Below are 20826 nucleotides of genomic sequence, written 5' to 3' on the forward strand. Positions count from 1 at the left end.
TATAAAGACTGGGAGAGGTGACTTTTTCAAATGCCAAAATCTCGACAAAAGATCACAAGGTACACAAAGAAATAGGGAAACATGGTCCAATCAAAAGACCAAAATAAATCTCCAGAAACTGACTCTAACGAACCAGAGATTAATGGACTACCTAACACAGAATTCAAAATAACTATCTTAAAGATGCTTAATAAGGTAAAAGAGAACACAGACAAACAAAATCAGGAAAATGATCATAAAATGAGAATATCAATAAGGAGATAGAAACTATAACAAAAAAAAAAACAAATAGAAATTCTTAAACTGGAAAATACAATAACTGAATTAAAAAATTTACTAGAGGGGTTTAACAGCAGACTTGATAAAACTGAAGGAAGAATCTGTAAACTTGAAGATATTGAAACTATTTTTTAATGTTTATTTTATTTTTGAGAGAGAGAGAGAGACAGAGACAAAGGGAGGGGAAGAGAGAGAGAGGAAGACACAGGATACAAAGCAGGTGCCAGGCTCTGAGCTGTCAGCACAGAGCCCAATGTGGGGCTCGAACTCACAAACTCATGAGATCATGACATGAACCAAAGGTGGCGCTCAACCGACTGAGCCACCCAGGTGCCCCATAAGATATTGAGACCCTTCCCAGAAGACCAGTGCAGCCCCTGCCCACACTACATCCCTAAATCCTGGAGTTTTAAGTCAGCAGGCTTAGCTGGGAGAGAGGCAGGAGGGCACTGTACTGCTCCTGGAGAGAAGGCAGGCAAACAACCCAGAGGCAGACCTCATGAAAACCACCATCTCAAAAACACTGAAACACACAGCAGGGAGATTATTCACTCTTCTGGGAGTGCTTCCCTGAGAATAGGAAGCACGGAGACCCCTCTCCCAGGATGAAGGAGCTGGCTGGCACCATCTCCCTCCCCTGCCCCTCAGCATAAACACAGAATCACCTTCAGTAAACAGCACAGCACTGACACTGGCTGCCTAACTTGATTGCGCCAGGTAACAGCCCACTGCTCTCTATTGGTACTGCCCAGTAAAGTGTACCTCAGTCCCAGCACAACAAACCCCCCACCCTAGAAGACCAGCAGAAACCTCCTGCTCACACCACATTTCTCAACATAAGAGTTTTTGGCAAGGCTTCAGTACTTGTGGAAGTAGCATCAGGTCTCAGTTAACAAGCACACCAGAGAAAACCAAGTTAAAATTCGCCACATTCTGGCCAAGGGCCAAACACTGCCCACTGCAGGCAAGGAGAGCCTCTGTAGATGACTAACCTAAGAGACAGAGCAGCCAAAACACAATAGCAGAGTACATGCAGCACACACCAAAGATATTCCCTGAAGCACCAGGCCATGGACACTATATGACCTCTTCTTCATAAAGCCATAACTCTCAGGAGCAGGAAACATAATGGGCTTTTCTAACACACAGAAGAAGACAGAGATTTAGACAAAATGCCAAGACAAAGGAATTCATCCAAATGAAAGAACAAGATAAGGTCATGGCCAGAGATTTAAGCAAAACAGGTATAAGTAATATGCCTGATGGCCTGATGGAGATTTTAAAGATACAATCATAAAGATACTTGATGGGCTTGAGAAAAGAATAGAAGGCTTCTGGGAGTCCCTTACCACAGAGATAAAAGAGATAAAAACAATGAGTCAGAAATGAAAAATACAATAACTGAGATTCAAAACAGACTGGATGCAGTAAACACAAGGATGGAAGAAACAGAGGAATGAATAAGTGATATAGAAGATAGAATAATGAAAAATAACGAAGCTCAACCAAAGAGAGAAAGAAGAATTATGCAACACAAAAATAGACTTAGGGAACTCAGTGACTTCATCAAACATAATAACAGAAGTCCCAGAAGAAGAAGAGAGAAAAGGGGGCAGAAAATTTATTTGAGGAAATCATAGCTGAAAACTTTCCTAATCTGGAGAAGGAAACAACCATACAGATCCAGGAGGCACAGAGAATTCTTATCAACATCAACAAAAGCAGGCCAACACCAAGACATACTGTAATTAAATTTGCAAAATGTAGTGATAAAGAAAAACATCCTAAAAGCAGCAAGGAAAAAGAAGTCCCTACCTTACAAGGAAGGACCTATAAGGCTAGCTGCAGATCTCTCCACAGAAATTTGGCAAGCCAGAGGGGAGTGGCATGATATATTCAATGTGCTGAAGTGGAAAATTCTGCAGCCAACTCTATCCAGCAAGGCTATAATTCAGAATAGAAGGAGAGATAAAGAGTTTCCCAGACAAACAAAACCTAAAGGAGTTCATGACCACTAAACCAGACCTACAAGAAATATTAAAGGGGACCTCTGTGAGTGGAAGGGAAAGAACAAAAGTGACAAAGACAAGAAAGGAACAGAGATCTCTAGAAACAATGTCAAAACAAGTAATAAAATGGCACTAAATATATATCTATCATTAATTACTCTGAATGTAAATGGACTAAACACTCCAATCAAAAGACACAGGGTGTCAGCGTGGAAAAAAAAAAGCATGACCCATCTGTATGTTGCTTATAAGATGGTCATTTTAGACCTAAAGACACCTGCAGATTGAAAATGAGGGGATGGAGAAACATTTATTATGCAAATGGAAATCAAAAGAAAGCTGGAGTAGCAGTACTTACACCAGAAAACTAGACTTTAAATCAGAGACTTTAACAAGAGACAAAGAAGGACACTATATCATAATAAAGGGGACTGCCCAACAAGAAAATCTAACAATTGTAAATATTTATGCACCCAACGTGAAAGCACCCAAATATATAAATGATTAATAACAAACATAAAGGAACTCATTGATAATAATACATAATAGTAGGAGACTTTAACAACCCACTTACATCAATGGACAGATCACTTAAGCAGAAAATTAACAAGGACACAATGGCTTTGAATGGAGAGCAACACGCAGAGGAATGAAACTGGATCACTTTCTTTAATTTTTTTTTAATATTTGTTTTTGAGAGAAAGAGACAGAGTGCAAGTGGGGGAGGGGAAGAGAGAGAGGGAGACACAGAACTCGAAGCTGGCTCTAGGCTCTGAGATGTCTGCACAGAGTCCGATGCGGGGCTTGAACTCACGAACTGAGATCATGACCTGAGCCAAAGTTGGATGCTTAACCGACTGAACCATCCAGCCTCCCTGAAACTGGCTCACTTTCTTACACCATACACAAAAATAAATTCAAGATGGATAAAAGACCTAAATGTGAGACTTGAAACCATTAAAGTCCTAGAGAAGAACACAGGCAGTAACCGCTTTGATCTTGGCTACAGCAACTTCTTACTAGTTATGTCTCCTAGGGCAAGGAAAACAAAAGAAAAAATGAACTACTGGGACTTCATCAAAATAAAAAGCTTCTGCACAGTGAAGGAAACAATCAACAAAACTAAAAGGCAACCTACGGAATTGGAGAAGATACTTGCAAGTGACATATATGATACAACATTAGTATCCAAAATATTTAAAGAACTTATCAAACTCAACACCCAAAAACCAAATAATCCAATTAAAAATGGGCAGAAGACAGGAATAGACATTTTTCCAAAGAAGGCATCCAGATGGCCAACAGACACATGAAAAGATGCTCAACATCACTCATCATCAGGGAAATACAAATCAAAACTACAATGAAATATCACCTCACACTAGTCGAAAGGACTAAAATTAACAATGCAGGAAATTACAAGTGTTGGCAAGCATGTGGAAAAAGGAGAACCCGTTTACACTGTTGGTGGGAATGCAAACTGCTGCCAGAACTCTGGAAAACAGTATGGAGGTTCCCCAAAAAGTTAATATAGAACTACCCTATGACCCAGTAATTGCACTACTAGGTATTTACCCAAAGGCTACAAAAATACTGATTCGAAGGGACAAATACACCCCAGTGCTTAAAGATGCACCATTAACAATAGCCAAATAATGGAAAGAGCCCAAATGACCATCAACTGATGAATGGATAAAGAAGATGCAGTATATATACACACAATGGAATACTACTCAGCCATCAAAAAGAATGAAATCTTGCCATTTGCAATGACATAGATGGAGCTAGAGAGCATTATGCTAGCAAAATAAGCCAATCAGAGAAAGACAAATACCATATGATTTCACTCATATGTGGAATTTAGGAAACAAAACAAAGGACCATAGAGAGGAAAAGAAAAGAGGAAAACCAAAAAGAGTCTAAATGACAGAGAATTAAATGATGGCTACCAGAGGGGAGGTGGGTGGGGCAATGGGTTAAATAAATGATGGGTTTTTTTTTTTTAATGTTTATTTATGTTTGAGAGAGAGAGAGTGCACGCACCAGCACAAGTGGGGGAGGGGCAGAGAAAGATAGGGAGACAGAATCTGAAGCAGCCTCCAGACTCTGAGCTGACAGCAGTGAGCCTGATGTGGGGCTTGAACTCACACACCGTGAGATCATGACTGAAGCCAAAGTTGGACGCTCAACCAATTGATCCACTCAGGTGCCCCTAGGTGATGTGTTTTAAGGAGTGTACTTGTGATGAGCACCAGGCGCTGTATGCAAGTATTGAATCACCATATTGTACACCTGAAACTAATATTACACTGTATGCTAACTAAATGGAATTTAATAAAAACCTGGAAAAAAAAAGGATCACTGATTGTCTTCTGTCAGATTCCTCCACAGTGTTAGCAGTAGTTGTTATGCTTTTTATTTGTTTAGTAACTATTTGTTGAAATAAAAAAAAACTGTCAAAAGTCACAGATAAAGAGAGGATCCTAAAATTAGCAAGAGAAAAGTGATTTGTCATCTGTAAGGGAGCATCTTCAAGATTACTAGTGAATTTCTCAGCAGAAACCTTATAGAATAGAAGGGATTGTGATGATTTAATCAAGGTATGTAAGGAAAAACTACCAGCCAAGAATAATATATTTAGCAAACCTTCCTTCAAAAATGAAGGAGAAATTAAGATTTTCCTAGATAAACAAAAGCTGGGGGAGTTTACTACCATTAAATTTGCTCTAATGTTAAAGGGAGTCCTTTAAGTTGAAATGAAAGGACACTAGACAGAAACATGAAACTATATGAAAATATAAGACTTCCTGGTAAAGATAAATATATGAACACATACAGAATCCTGTAGTATTGTACTATTGGTGTGTCAGCCACTTTTACTTCTTGTATAGAATTTAAAACATGAAAGCATAGAAAGTAACTACAAACCTATGCTAATGAATACACAATATAAAAAGATGTAATTTGTGACATCAATAACATAAAATGGGTGAGGATAAACATGTAAAGGAGTAGAGCTTCATATTTACTTGAAGTTAAGGTGTTATCAGTTTAAAATAGGTTGTTATAACCTTAAGATGTTTTATACAATTGCCATGGTAACCACAAAGAAATTACCTATGTAAGTACACAAAAGGAAATGAGAAACCTACAGTTTCTGGTCCAGCATGTAAGAAGCTTAGAAGCATGTAAAGAGCTTAGAAGTTGCCACTTTCTCCTAACACATAAAGAGCTGAACAAAATGAAAAATCAACAATTCTTCTAAGATCTAGAAGAAAAGTGAGGTCACAGGGCAAATCACTGCCCCCAGGGTTGGAGAAACAGGCACATACAGAGATTCACTACTACTGGAGTAGAAATCCATGAGCAAAAATCTCAGCAGGAACCAGTGCCTAAGTAGGAAAACCTGAACAGTAATTGGCAATTTGCTGGAGACTCAATGTGGACAAGTATGAAAGTTAAAAACTACAGAGGAGCCCAGTCATTGGGGAGGTGGGTTCTCATCCTTTTGTGACTTTTACCCCATGGAGCTCTACTGGATTGTCACAGTGAGCACTGGGCAAAAAACCTCTCATGCCTCATGGTAGGAGGAGGAGAAAAGTATGCATTCTGAAGGACACTAGAGCATTGTTCATTTTTCTTTTTTAATGTTTATTTACTTATATTTGAGAGACAGAGGGAGATAGACAGTTGGCGAGGAGCAGAGAGAAAGGGAGACAGAGATTCCCAAGCAGGCTCCGCAGCTATCAGTGCAGGGTCTGATGTGGGGCTCGAACCCACAAATCCTGAGATCATGACCTGAACCAAAACCAAGAGTTGGACGCTCAACTGACTGAGCCACCCAGGTGCCCCTGGACTATTCTGTTCTTCATAATAAGGACTGTCCTCAGGAGAAGCTATCTACCACAGACTAACTTGAATCTTGAATCTAGAATCTTGAATCTTATCTAGACTAACTAGATTAGACTAACTCTATCAGAGTCTAATCTATCTGAAGGAAGGGAAACATCCATTTCCAGCTATTTCTAGACTTCTATTTGGGGGAAGGGGAATATGAAACTCTAACCCCCTCTTGCCATTTGTCCCAGGTAAGGGGGAAAAAAAACCCTAAGAAGTACTGGTCAATTTCATAGTCTAAGGGCACAGGTATACCAAAAGACTGAGGCCTAGTCACACTGCCATAAAATACTTACCCTCCCCTCAACACCTTACCATCACATTATTAATGGCCTGTTTACAGTAGTTCCTTTTGCAGTACATCATGTCTGCTTTCCAACAAAAAAATCATGAAACATGTTAAAAGGCAAAAAACAGTTTGATCAGTGAAAAAAACATCAGAATCAGAGTCAGATAGGGCAGGAATGTTGAAATTAACAACCTGGAAATAAAAAAAAAATTGGTGAATATGCTAAGGACTTTAATGGAAAGAGTAAAGAATCCGCAAGAAGAGATGGATAATGTAGCAAAGAGATAGAAATTCTAAAAAAATAAATAAAAGAGAAATGCTAGAGTTCAAAAACACCATAACAGAAATGAAGAATGTAAGATGGACACTAAATTACAGATCCAGGAAGCTCAGAGAACACCATTTGACAAAAAAACTACACCGATGCATATCATATTAAATTGCAAAAAATCAAAAGAAAGAGTGTGCAGATAAGAGAGAAAAGTCTTCAAGGAAGCCAAAGGAAAAAAAAAAAACACCTTACACAGAGAAAAGTAAAGATAAGAATTACATTTTCTCCTCAGAAATCAAGCAAGCAAGAAGAAAATGGAATGAAAATATTCAAAGTATTGAGAGAAAAACCCATCAATCTAGAATTTTATAAACTGTGAAAATATCCTTCAAAAGTGAAGGAAAAGTCTTTCTCAGAAAAACAAACATAGAATGAATTTGTTGCCAATAGATTTTTCTCATAAAAAATGTTAAAAGAAGTTCTTTGGAGTGAAGGAAAATGATATAGATCAGAAAGGAATCTATATAAAGAAAGGAATTGTATTAGATAAGGAATAAGTAAAAGAAAAATAAAAACTTTGATTTTTCTTATTCTTACTCTTATACTCTACCGACTGAGCCAGGCAGGCACCCCTGATTTTTCTTATTCTTAATTTAACTAACAGATAACAGTCAAAATAATACCAATGATGTATTCAATCATGTATGTGTAACTACTTATCATACTTATGTATAAATGAAATAAATGATAACAATCAAGAGACAGGAGGAAGGAGTTAGGAGTATTTTGTTTTCATAAGGTACTTGCACTACCAGTAAAATGTTACAGAGCTATTTGAAAGTGGACTTGGATTAGTTGTATATAGCAAGCTCTAGATCAACACTAATTAAAGTTTAAAACTTAAGTATAATTGATATGCTAATAAGGAGAAAATAGAATCTCATAAAATGCTCAGTTAAAACCATAAAGGGCAGAAAAAGTGTTAAAGATAAAAATAGGAACAAAGAAGAAGAGCAACAAATAGAACACAGTAATAAATATGGTAGATATTAATCCAACTATATCAATAAGCACTTTATGTGTCAATGGTCTAGGGGTACATGGGTGGCTCAGTTGGTTAATTGTCTGACTTCAGCTCAGGTCATGATCTCCCAGTTTGTGAGTTCAAGCCCCACGTCAGGCTCTGTGTTGACAGCTCAGAGCCTGGAGCCCACTTCAGATTCTGTGTCTCCCTCTCTCTCTGCCCCTCCCCCACTTGCGCTCGCTCTCTCTCTCTCTCTCTCTCCCTCCCCCAAAAATAAACATTGAAATTTTTTTTTAATGTCAATGATCTAAATACACTAACTAAATGACAGAGATTGTTGGAGTGGATCAAAAAGCAAGATCCAACTATATGTTGTCTGCAAGAAACCCACTTAAAATATAAAGACACATATAGATTAAGAGAAAAGGTATAGACCACATGATTTCATTCAAATGGGGAATTTATTTTTTTTTTATTTTTTTTTTTCCCAACGTTTATTTATTTTTGGGACAGAGAGAGACAGAGCATGAACGGGCGAGGGGCAGAGAGAGAGGGAGACACAGAATCGGAAACAGGCTCCAGGCTCTGAGCCATCAGCCCAGAGCCCGACGCGGGGCTCGAACTCACGGACCGCGAGATCGTGACCTGGCTGAAGTCGGATGCTTAACCGACTGCGCCACCCAGGCGCCCCTCAAATGGGGAATTTAACAAACAAAACAGATGAACATATTGGGGGAAAAAGAGAGAGGCAAACCATGAAACAGATTCTTAACTATAGAGAATAAACTGAGGGTGCTAGAGGGGAGGTGGGCAGGGGGATGTGCAGAATGGAGAGCCCAGAGATATACTCACAAAAATATAGTTAACTAATCTTTCACTAAGAAGCAAAGGTAACACAATGCAGACAAACTGTCTTTTCAACAAATAGAGGTGGAAAAACTGGATATCTACATGCAAATAAAAGGATCTAGACAGACCTCACATCCTTCACAAAAACTCAGAATGAATCATAGAACTAAATGCAAAATTGAGAACTATAAAACTCCTAGAAGATAATATAGAAAATCCAGATGATCTTTAGTATGCCAATGACTTTTCAAATATAACAGCAAAACACAATCCATGAAAGAAATAATTGACTTCATTAAAATTAAAAATTTCTGCTCTGTGAAAGCATCTGGGTGGCTTAACTCGTTAAGCATCTGGCTCTTGATTTTGGCTCAGGCCATCATCTCACGGTTCATGAGATGGAGCCCCATATTGGGCTCTGCAGTGATAGCATGGAGCCTGCTTGGGATTCTCTCTCTCTCCCTCTCTCTCTCTCTCTGCCCCTCACTCACTCTCTCTCTCAAAATAAATAAACATTAAAAAAATTTCTGCTCTGTGTAACACAATGTGAAGAGAATGGGCAAACAAGGGACAGACTGGGAAAAAAAATATTTGCAAAAGACATATACGATCAAGGACTATTATCCAGAACATACAAAGAGTTCTTTTAAAAAAATTATTTTAAGTAGACTCCACACACAATGTGATAATTGAACTCATGACCCTGAGATCAAGAGTCCCAGGCTCCACTGACTGAGCCAGCCAGGAACCCCATACAAAGAACTCTTAGAACACAACACTAGGAAACAAAAACTTGATTTAAAAAATAGGCTAAAGACCTGAACAGACACTCACCAAAGACATTAAGCAGATGTCAGGTAAGTGTAAGTATATGAAAAGATGTTCAGCATTATACATCATTAGGAAACTGCAAATTAAAACAACAGTGAGACACCACTACATTCCTGTTAGAAAGGCCAAAAAAACTGACACCATATACTGACAAGGATGTGCAGCAACAGGAGCTCTCATTTATTTCTGATGGGAATATAAAGTGATTCAGCCACTTTGGAAGACAGTTTGGCAGTTTCTTACAAAACTAAACACACTCTTACCATATGACATAACAATCGCTCCTTGGTATTGAAAATTTATGTTCACACAAAAACCTACACACAGATATTTATAGCAACTTTATGCATAACTGCCAAAACTCAAAAGCAACCAACATTTTCCTTCAGTAGGTGAATAGATAAATAAACTGCAGTGTATCCAGACAATGCAATATTATTCAGTGCTGAAAAGAAATGAGCTATCAAGACTTGGAAAGACATGAAGGAAACTTAAGTGCATAATACTAAGTGAAAGAAGCTAGCTTAAAAGGTTACAAACTGTATGATTCCATGTATGTGACATTCTTGAAAATGCCAAAGTATGGAGTCAGTGAAAAAATTAGTGGTAACCAAGAGTTAGTGGGGGAGAGTGGGATGAATTGACAGAGAATAGAGGACTTCTAGGGCAATGAAACTATTCTGTATGATACTATATTGGTGGATACATGTCATTGTACATGCCCAAACTCAGAATTTGCAGCACCAATAACGATCCCTAATGTGAATATGGCCTTTGGATGACAATATATCAATGTAGGTTTATCAATTGTAACAATGTACCACTGTGGCGCAAGATGTCAATTGTAGGGTAACTTTCGCCTGTGTGGGGACAGGAGTATATGGGAATGCTCTGTAGTTTCCCCTCAATTTTGCTATGAACCTAAAAATGCTCTAAAAAGTAAAACTTTTTTTTCACAAAAGCATAACCTAAAAAACGATAAAAACCCAACCCCCTTGTAACAAAAAAGAAAATAAATGACAAAGCATGCCACTGCAAAAAATAAATGGAGCACAAAGAAAGGAAGTAAAAGAGGGATAGGTTCAGACATACAGAAAATAATGAACAAAATGGCAATATTAAGTCATTCCCTATCAGTAACTATTTAAATGTGAAAGTATCAAACCACAATTAAATGACATATACTGGCTGAATGGATAAAAAAATTACACACTGTCCACAAGAGACTCACTTTAGATCTAATGACATGCATAGGCTGAAAGTGAAAGGATGGAAAAAAGATATTCTACACAAATGCTAACCAAAAGACAGCAGGGGTAGCATGCTTATATTAGACAAAATATAATTTCAGTCAAAAACTCACAAGAGACAAAGGACATTATATAATAAAGGGTCAATTCACCAGAAAGATATAATGAAAAAAATATATATATATATCCACCTAACATCAGAGCTCTTAAATACAGGAAACAAACATTGACAGACTTGAAAGGAATAATAGCAACACAAAAATACTAGGAGCTTTCAATACCTCATTTTTAACAATGGATGGAAAAACCAGGCAGAAGGTAAATAACAAAACAGAGGACTTGAACGACAATACAAACCAATTGTAATAAAGAGACGTATGCAGAACAATCCATCCAGCAAAAGAATATACCTTCTCACATGTGCATGGAACATTCCCCAGAATAGATTACATGTTAGGCCACAAAAGAAGTCTTAAAAACTTCAAGAAGGTGGAAATTATACAAAGTATGTTTTCTGAATACAAGTGAATAAAATGAGACATTAATAGTAGAAGGAAAACGGGAAGATTTACACATATTTGGAAATTTAACAGCACACTTTTAAACAACCAATGGGTTAAAGAATTGGGGCGCCTGGGTGGCGCAGTCGGTTAAGCGTCCGACTTCATCCAGGTCACGATCTCGCGGTCAGTGAGTTCGAGCCCCGCGTCGGGCTCTGGGCTGATGGCTCAGAGCCTGGAGCCTGCTTCCGATTCTGTGTCTCCCTCTCTCTCTGCCCCTCCCCCATTCATGCTCTGTCTCTCTCTGTCCCAAAAATGAATAAACGTTGGGAAAAAAAAAATAAATTAAAAAAAAAAAAAGAATAAATCACAAGGAAAATTAATAATTAACATATATATCATATATGTAATACATATACATATTTATATATATAAATTATAACATCTAAAATATTTTTAGTGTTTCCTATTAAGGGTTACAATTTATATCTTTAACTTCTCACAATCTACCTTCAAATAGAATTTCACATAAATTTAAGAATCTGACAATAATTTATGTACATTTCTTTTTTCTCAATTTTTCCAGTATTAGTTATTCATTTTACATGTAAATATGTACTAAACACCAAAATTCATTTTTACTACTTTTTCTTTAAAGAATAGAAAATAGGGGACACCTGGGTGGCTCAGTCAGTTAAGCATCCAACTCTTGATTTAGGCTCAGATCATGATCTCATGGTTGGTGAGATCAAGACCCACGTTGGGTTCGGTGCTGACAGTGCACAGAGCCTGTTAGGGATATTCTCTCTCTCTCTCTCTCTCTCTCTCATTCTCTCTCTCTCTCTCTCTCCCCCTCAACTCCTCTCTGTCAAAATAAAAAAATAAACTTAAAAAAAAGAGTAAAAACTATTTACTCACATATTTACCATAGCCTGTGCTCTTCATTCCTTTTTGTTCATCCAAATTTTTATGTGGTTTCACTTCCCTCTGCCTGAAGGACTTCTTATGTGGTTTCATTTCCATCTGCCTGAAGGACTTTCACATATCTTGGTGTTGGTCATCTGATGATGAATTCTTTCAACATTTATATGCCTCCAAATGTCTTTTTTTTTTTCAACGTTTATTTATTTTTGGGACAGAGAGAGACAGAGCATGAATGGGGGAGGGGCAGAGAGAGAGGGAGACACAGAATCGGAAGCAGGCTCCAGGCTCTGAGCCATCAGCCCAGAGCCCGACGCGGGGCTCGAACTCACGGACCGCGAGATCGTGACCTGGCTGAAGTCGGACGCTTAACCGACTGCGCCACCCAGGCGCCCCCGACCAAATGTCTTTATTTACCTTCATCGTGAAAGATATTTTCACCAAGTAAAGAATTCTAGGTTGGCTATATTTTAGTTTCATTACTTTTAGGATATTGCTTTCTTCTTTTCTGGTTTGTATTGTTTCCAATGAGATGTTTGTGTACTTAATGTCGGTTTTCTCTGGCTGCTTTTAAGATTCTTTTTTCTCTTTATCAGTAGTTTTAAGCAATTTAATTATAAGGTCTTATAAACTGCATCATGTTTCTTGTTCTTGGGCTTCATTGAGCTACATAGATCTTGTAGATATATACTTTTCATCACATACAGAAAATGTTTGGTCATTATTCTTTAAATAGTCTTTCTGCTTCTACTCTCCCATATCACATTCTCTTCTTCTGCAACTGTAATCACACGTATATTAGGTTGCTTGATATTGTCCCACAGCTCACTGAACTGAACTGTGTTCATTTTCATATCCAATCTCTCTTCTCTTTGTTTTTTATTTTGGATAGGGTTTTTTTTGCTTTGTCTTCAAATTCACTAATCTTTTCTTCTGTGGTGTCTGATCTGCTGCTAATCCCATCCGGTATAATTTTTTGTATTTTCCATATTTGGAAGTTTATATGGGTTATATCTTTTATATATCTCTTTGCAATGCTTCTTTAAAATATGCAGAATATTTATAATAACAGTTTTAATGTCCTTTTCTCCCACTTCTATCATGTGCTCCATATGTGAGTCTGCTTCTTTCTATTGATTGATTTTTCCTCTCACTGTGGGTTGTATTTCCCTGTTTCTTTTTATGTTTTAATTTTGTTTAAATGGGAGACTTTGTGGATTTTACATTGTTAGGTGCTGGATTTTTTTTTTAATTCTCTTAAATACTTTTGAGCTTTGCCCTGGGATGCAATCTACTAAAACCTGAAACTGTCTGATCCTATCAATGCTTACTTTTACACTTGCAAGGTAGAACCAAAACAGCCTTTACTCTAAAGCTAATTTGACTTTTCTCCTAAAGCAATACCCTTCTGAGCATTCCATTTAATGTCTAATAATTATGAGGTTTTCATTCTGGCTAGTGGGAACAATAACCATTCCCAACCCTGTTTGATCTCTGAAGATCATCCTGCCTTTTTCCTTCAGGTTTTCATTCTGGCTAGTGGGAACAATAACCATTCCCAACCCTGTTTGATCTCTGAAGATCATTCTGCCTTTTTCCTTCAGGTGGTCTTTTCTCTAGCCTCAAGGAGTTTCCTCTCAGGTGTGTGCTGATCAATACTCAGCTGGAGACCTGAGAGGAACCCTCTGCAGTTCCCTCTAGTTCTCTTTCTATATAATTCTTTCTTCTCCAGTACTTCACCCTGCAAATTCTAACCACCTTCACCTCAATTCTGTCATTTCAACTCTCTTTCTTCACTCAGGCTCTGTTTCAGTTTATCCCTCTTTGAGCTATGGCCTGGAAAGTATAGAACAGTAAGCTGAGACAATGGTAGGGCTAACCTCATTTGTTTTCCTTCCCTTAGGGAACACTGTCCTGAGCTTTCTGTTGTCCAATATCTGTGAACCAATGTTTCATATACTTTGTCCAATTTCTTATTTGAGGTAAGAGGGTAAATCTGATTCTTGTTCCATCATGGTTGGAAGAAAAAACCACTTGGTGCTTTTTGGTTCTACTAAATGACTTTAGTGACAGTCTGACATCTAGTAATAAGACAAAGAGGCCTATAATGAGAGTAATACACTCAGTCAAATATCCACTGTGTATCACTGACATTTTGTATTATGTGCTGATAAAGAAATACTGCCCCCTTTAAGGTTTTTTAAAAGAATATTCTCTTCAGTTTTGTGTTTTTTCTCTCCCAACTTTTGATTTTGAAAAATGTGAACCCTTTTTTGGAGAATTTGAAAAAAATTGAAAAATGAAAATCCATAAGCTTTTACCTAGAATCAAAAATTAATATTCTACTGCATATGCTTTATCTCTGTAAATAAATTGAAAGTAAGTTTCACACCTAAATATTTATCCTTTATCTTTCAAGGAAAGGATATTCTCATACATAACCACAATAGTATTATTCTACCTAAGAAATTTAATAGGGGTTCCTGGGTGACTCAGTTGGTTAAGCATCCAACTTCAGCTCAGGTCATGATCTCATGATTCATGGGTTTGAGCCCTGTGTTGGGCTCTGTGCTGACAGCTCAGAGCCGAAGCCTGCTTGGTGTTCTGTGTCTCCCTCTCTCTCTGCCCCTCCCCAACTCATGCTGTGTGTGTGTGTGTGTGTGTGTGTGCGCTTGTCTCCCTCAAAAACAAACATTAAAAAAATAAAAAAAAGAAATTTAATACCAATACAGTAATATTAGGTAATACATAGCCCATATTCGAATTTCTCTAATTATCCTTTTCTCTTTCCACAATCACAATCCAATCAAAAATTACTCACTGAATTTGGTAATTATAGTCTCATTAATCTCTTTTGTCTGAAACAATCCCCCTGCTATTTTCTGTTATTTATGATGTTGGCATTTTTGAGGAGCTCAGGCCTGCTATCCTGTTTAATTTCAATTTTTAAAGATTGTGATAATCTTAGTAAATTTTATGACAACTGGGAAAGAGAAACTCCTCATTATTCTAGAATTATATTCATCCTGTCACTTTGAAGACTATGCTAAATTTTGAATATGAATAAAACTCATTTAAAGAACTAATACACTTGAAAGTTGCCCAGTGACTCAAATGTGCTATTATAGAATTTAGAAGTGGAAAATATCTCATAGTACATTTCTCCCTGGCAAAGGGAAAGGCAATTGAGACATTTAGCTTCATTTTGTGTTGTCATGTTTGTTTTATAGTACTAGGGTTAAAAGTGTGGCCCAACTTTTTCACAAGTACTATTCTTGGGTGATTGTTATAGAAAGTCAAATTTTTTCATCTATTCAGCAGCTGAACCTATTGTATACTCCCCCAAGTGAAATGGAAAAGGAAAATGCTCATTGATTTAGAACCCCAGAATATGCATGAGAGAAATAAATGCATATTTTCCCCTGATGAAAAGTATTTCACTTTACTTCCGGATATTTCAAAACTCCCATCTGGTAGTCCACCCTGTTTTTCCACCAGATGGCAATAACCCATAATGGGTGAGCAGGACGAATGGAATGTACACAAGGGCGTGAGCGTTAAAGGGCTATGAGCTTGCAATGTGGTAATGTAGGAAAAATGATGAGTCCCAGGAGGAGAGGATAAATAATGAGTTGCTAAGTCTGGCATGCTAAAAGCTAACAACCACCATCATAAAAGGGATCGTATCATTCATCTTTAATTTATTAGTGTAAAATTTAAGAAGAAAACAAGTTGTGGCATTGTTATATTTTTTTGTTTGTTTTTAGAATCACATAGGAAAGAAAAGCTGATAGAGTGGAGAAGTTGTTGATTTTCAAGTAGAGTTTCTCAAATTCAGCACCAAAAAGACACTGTATATTCCTAACAGAAGTCACAAATTGAGGGATGCCTGGCTAGCTCAGTCAGTAGAGCGTGAGACTCTTGATCTTGAGGTTGTAAGTTTGAGCCCCACATTGGGTGTAGAGTTTACTTGAAATAGATAAATAACCTCATTTAAAAAAAAAGTCATAAGTTCAGAGCATTCGAAGAAAAGGGAGGGAGAAAGGAATCTGCAGGAGCTGCTCAGGAAACCTGGAAACCATTTCTCTTCCCCAGCACCATGGATGGCTTGATGGGGAATCCTGCTGACACCTCACGAGTCTATCAAAATCTTTAACTGAATATTCCTTCTTGGTTTTGGTTTTAGGTGGTATCATACAAATCCAACCCAATGCTACACCATCTCATGCAAATAATTCCCAGTGTGTTATAGTGAAAAATTACTGTACAATTCTACACGTTGGCAGGTTTCCTTTCAAAAGACTTTTCCCCCACTGGGTATCTGTCATTTTCTTCTCCTCTGGGTTCCTTTTTCTAAGTACTGAATATTCCTGTGATAAAGGCCAGGCTGCTCTTTTTGAAGACTAAATAGTACTAACTTTTATCATTGTTTTTACTATTTTCCTTTCTTTCATTTTGAAAAATAACAATATAGAGTTCAAAGGAAACTGGAAAGAATCTAAATGAAGTTGTTTATTGGAACACAATCATACAAAATTTCTAAGGAAACTGTTAGGAACATTTTGCTGTTGGTGTTTTGAGAAATAGATCAATTATCTATTTAACGTAGGTAAAGATGGTATATAAAGAAAAAAGACCAAGATAACAGTGAGAAGAGATGAAATCCAGGGAATTCAGTTTTTTGTTTAGACAATGCTTTTTTAAAGGGGCTATGATAAAAAGCTCTTATCCTTTTTTTTTTTTTTTTTTTTAATTTTTTTTTCAACATTTATTTATTTTTCGGACAGAGAGAGACAGAGCATGAACGGGGGAGGGGCAGAGAGAGAGGGAGACACAGAATCGGAAACAGGCTCCAGGCTCTGAGCCCTCAGCCCAGAGCCCGACGCGGGGCTCGAACTCACGGACCGCGAGATCGTGACCTGGCTGAAGTGGGACGCTCAACCGACTGCGCCACCCAGGCGCCCCTCTTATCCTTTTTTAAGTACATTTTTGTCTACATTATAAGTGATCAATATAAAAACATTAAGAATGAAGAAAAGTAAAGAGTTACCAATCTGAAGACAATTGCTATTAACATTTTAGTGTATTTTCTTCCATTGTTTTTTTTCCGGAAATAAGTTTATTTTTGTCTTTTGAAAAAATCTGTTTTCATGATTGTTTCATGTTTTTCATGAACTGATTTCTTACATTGCATGATAACGTATGTATTTTCCTATGTGATTAGAAACAATAAAATTATTTTATTTTTATTTTATTTAAAGGAATATTTAAAAATTTTTAATGTTCACTTATTTGTTTTAAAAATTTTTTTAACATTTTATTTATTTTTGAGAGACAGAGAGAGACAGACCATGAATGGGGGAGGGGCAGACAGAGAGGGAGACACAGAATCTGAAGCAGGCTCTAGGCTCTGAGCTGTCAGCACAGAGCCTGATGCAGGGCTTGAACCCACAAACCGTGAGATCATGACCTGAGCTGAAGTCAGACGCTTAACAGACGAAGCCATCCAGGCACCCCTAAAATAATTTTAATTGCTTCATAATGCTTTGGTAAGGATAAGCCATGCTTTAATTAGCCTATTATTAGATATTTATTTAGTTTCTCCTTTTTGATTTAACAAATAGCACAGTGATAAACATGTTGGTGTATACAAAATATTTTCCATATTTAAACTTTCTTAGAAAGGATTCCCAAGAGTGAAATCACTAGTTCAACAATGATAAAATATTTTAATGCTTTAATTTTATTTGTATCACTGCCAATTTTCTTTTCAATAGAGAGCTAAGTCAGTTTACACAGCTAATCGCAGTGTGCAAGAATGCAGCTTTCACACTAATGTCGTTGCTGAGTATTATAAAAAACAAGCAACCAAACACTTTACTAAATGGCCTCTTACTAGTGCTTTAATTTGCATATCCTTGATTACTAGTGAGATGGAACCTTTTCCCACTGTTTGCTAAACAGTTGAATTTCCTCTTTTATTAATTGTTCATCCTTTGATCATCTTACGTCCTTTGTTCATCTCTTGGGGCCTCTGTAATCTCCGTTTACAAAGAGAACTAACAAGCACTATCTAGAGAAAGGCCTCTGTATGCAACACTGTGGAATTCTTCCCCTTTTAAGTCTTTTCAGAGGCAGCATTGGAACTGCAATGTGAAGAGGAATCCAGGAAGGGCAGGAAAGATATATATTTCCTGTGATATATTTCCGTCTGCTGTACCAGTGAAATAAAAATCCATGTTACCGTGGTGAAATCGCTCTCTTCTTTACTGAAGCCGATACTCACTCGAAAACTGCATTCTAATAAGTTTTGACCACTTTTCAAATATCATGTTTATGTGTTATATAACACCAGAAATACACGTCATATAAGTCACTGTGGAGCCATGGTGGTTCCACAAAATGTTGCCATTCCAGGGTCTTTTAAAATGATTTACTTAGACATAATTTAATTTAACTTAGCTTGGAACCAAGTTATTATCCTTTATTCTGTAGCCACTTCCTGGGAGGCTGGCACTTCATATATAATTTTTTTTCTTTTTTTTTTTTAATTTTTTTTTAATGTTTATTTATTTTTGAGACAGAGAGAGACAGAGCATGAACGGGGAAGGGGCAGAGAGAGAGGGAGACACAGAATCGGAAGCAGGCTGCAGGCTCTGAGACATCAGCCCAGAGCCCGACGCGGGGCTCAAACTCACGGAGTGTGAGATCGTGACCTGAGCTGAAGTCGGATGCTTAACCGACTGAGCCACCCAGGCGCCCCTATAATTTTTCTTACATGGATACAACTAGAGCAAGTACTGAAAGGGGCATAAACACAGAGTCCTGTCTCTGAAGTGACAGTGGATGAGCTGAACTTTTCCCTGCATAGGTGACTATCCAGACCCAGGCTCTAAGAACATTCCTCCTCCTGACAATGACAGGGCTTAAGACCAGTAAATAGGACTCTAATGCTGACAGTGACTTGAAACAACCTAAATTCCCTATATGAAACACCCAGATAACCATAGTTCCTCTTATCCAACGGATATTTTAAAGATTACAAAAGAAAAATCTTTGAGGTTGAAAGGAATAGCATTAAGTATTACTATATTGCAGTAAATGTTATTTTAAAACCCAAGTCAAGACTCAAAAATGATCTCCTTTGTCAAGTATCTTGAGATCATAAAGAGAATCAAGGAATATTGGGAATGGATAGGGTCATGGAATCGTCACAGCTAACTCTCTCCTTTGACAGAGGAAGAAACCAAGTCTCTGAGAGGTTTCAGCCAAGATGACACTTGAATAAAGTGACAATGCTAATTAAAGACAGAACTTGCATGCTAGTGTGGGGGTCCGGAGTTTCCTCCAGATATCTTTCTACCACCTCCCTCTTCATCTAATGGGTAGAAAGTTACTACGCATCATCTTTAATAGAAGTGTTTCAAGCTCCCTCTTTATTCTGAGAGCTAATTTTTTAAAGAGAGAGAGAGAGCATGTGTGCACGCGAGCGTGGGGGCAGGGGCGGAGAGAGAGAGAAAGAGAGAGAGAAAGAAAGAGAATCGCAAGCAGGCTCCATGCTGAGTGTGGAGCCACTGGATCCCATGACCCTGAGTCACAGGACCCAGTGGAGCCACTGGATCATGATCTGAGTTGAACTCGAGTGTCTGATGCTCAACCTACTGAGCTACCCAGGTGCCCCCTAAGAGCTAAATTTCTAATTACTTCAGGGGGACCCTGGCTGGTTCAGTGGGTAGAGCATGCAACTCTTGATCTCAGGATCATGAGTTCAAGCCCCATGCTGGGCGTGGAGACTACTTTAAAAACAAAAAACAAACAAAAAAAACCCAAGTGCTTCAAATAGGCTAAAATATGTATATAAAGTTCTCTGACAAAAGACTGTAAGTTTATTTAAAGATAAATTATTTTATGTCTAAAAGCTTAAGAAATAGGCATCAAAGAGCAGGTTTTAATCAAACCGAAGCATCTTTTTAGCTTGTGTGCTGCTGTAAACACAAGAGGACAAAGGTCACTGAAATGAAGTGGAACCAGTTTGACAGAGAGCATTCAATCTGGTTTCAACAGTTTGATTAATATCAGAAGAAATAAATTTGTTACACTAAGGAAGAGGGCTCTGGAATCCTTGTGATTTAAAAGGCTACACCCCTCTTTTCAGCTGATCAGTTAAGTGAATGTGTTAACTCTCTATGGAAATAATGCAGGTTGCAATGAGGAAATTGCATATCAGTACATCAGAGAAGCGTCTTCATCAAACACTGGGAAAACAGGCAAGTTGATTTATTTGTGTGAAGCTAAGGGGAATTGTATTAGTAGATACTTTTTTTTTTTTTTTTACAGTTTATTTATTTTTGAGACACAGAGAAGAGTGACCAGGGGAAGGGCAGAGAGAGAGAGGGAGAGAGAATGTCAAGCAGGTCCCGCACTGTCAGTACAGAGCCTGATGTGGGGCTCGAACTCACAAACCATGAGATATGACCTGAGCTGAAACCAAGAGTCAGACAGATGCTCAACCAACTGAGCCATCCAGGCGCCCCTGTATTAGTAGATACATCTAATGATCCAGAGTTCAAACTTGTAAGTGTTGCTCATGAAGGTACATGCTTAGATAGAGAGGAGACAAACTGTAAAATCAAGAGAGAGAGTATCTTCCCCTCCCCCCAATTTCTTTAAATATTAAAGAACTTTTGCTTTCTTTTATATATTTTC

The sequence above is a fragment of the Puma concolor genome, chromosome B4 (assembly GCF_028749965.1).
Source record: "Puma concolor isolate L17-30 chromosome B4, mPumCon1.1.hap2, whole genome shotgun sequence".
NCBI classification, from domain to species: domain Eukaryota; kingdom Metazoa; phylum Chordata; class Mammalia; order Carnivora; family Felidae; genus Puma; species Puma concolor.